Below are 1,249 nucleotides of genomic sequence, written 5' to 3' on the forward strand. Positions count from 1 at the left end.
CATACCATTTTTTTTCTATCAACTTGTGTAGGCAAATGGAAATCAGAATTAGTTCTATAATTACCTGTGAGGTGTTAGCAGTTCTCAGAATATTGCCGTGTTTGTCTCATCAGAAACTTGTATTTATCCTAAATATTTGTGTAAAAATGATGTTTCCAGGAGAGGCACTCTGTTTATTCTGTGGCTTCACGGATTCCCAGCAGAGAACCACTTGAAAAGCATCTCCATGGGCAACTGAGAACCTCTGGCAGCCTTTTGAAGGAAAACTGTAGGATGATTTAGGGTTAGAATGGGCTCGTCCCTGCCCACTAGGGCAGGAAGCCCTGAGGCTGGCAAGAGTGGAGCAGACACTCCTGGGCAGGAGTCAGAGCAAACTCAACAGAGGGTGATCCGTTTTTGTCTCTGGCTTTGTGCCTTTGTGGAAGTGAGACTGGGCGGGTAACAGCTTAAGTGGTGTGGTTTGGCCTCTCTGAGAAAGCTTCTGCCCCCACCCCTCCCCCCAGTCAGTATTCCTCAGATGCCATCAGCATAGCTTTATCAGCCTTATTTTAATCTTTGTCTGTATGAAGACCACAGCTATTGTACCTTTTTATAAGCCTTTATCAGTTAGGAATGCACACTGCACAACATCATGTATAAGTCAACTGCCTAAAAGATATTTTCCCTTCTAGATCAATTTTTTTTCAATAATGTTCCATGGTTTTTACGCTGTGGTTGCAGAACTGCTAAATGGCTACAGTCACCTCCTGAGTCTCCTGACAGCCATGGTGGCCAAGCAGGTATTACTGGGCCCAGAGGTCATACAGCATGAGAGCGACAACATATGTGGCAATTTCTGCAGAAGCAAGTTGAAGTACCTGGCCTTCCTCCACAGGTGGATGGGTACCAACCCATCCTGAAGCCCCAACCCACTTCCAAAGCCCCAGCTGCATCCTTTGGCAGACCTGTGAGGCATGCTCCCCTGCAAGGCCAGGAGAGAACTGGCCTCCCTACACCACCTCAAGGACTTTGATGGAATCCCACAGATCCACCACCTATGACAAGAAGAGTGTGGTTCCTGCTGTCCTCAAAGTTGTGCATTGTAAACCTACATGAGAATTTGCCTCCCTTGGGTGCCAGCTCATGAGGTTGGTGGGAAGCACTGGGTGGTCACGGCCACTCTGGAAAAGGGGAAGAAGGAGGGTCAGATGTACTACGGGAAGAAAAAGCAGCTCAGGAGACTATGAAATAGGCCTGAAAGAATGTAGAA

At 47.3% G+C, this 1,249-nt stretch overlaps 1 pseudogene; it reads left to right on the forward strand.

Moving 5' to 3' along the window:
* The first annotated feature begins 720 nt into the window (after positions 1-720).
* On the forward strand, positions 721-1,226 carry LOC118982774 (60S ribosomal protein L13a-like; annotated as a pseudogene).
* Positions 1,227-1,249: the final 23 nt, after the last annotated feature.

Source organism: Sturnira hondurensis, unplaced genomic scaffold (assembly GCF_014824575.4).
Source record: "Sturnira hondurensis isolate 20B ecotype Veracruz unplaced genomic scaffold, ASM1482457v3 Scaffold0002071, whole genome shotgun sequence".
NCBI lineage: Eukaryota > Metazoa > Chordata > Mammalia > Chiroptera > Phyllostomidae > Sturnira > Sturnira hondurensis.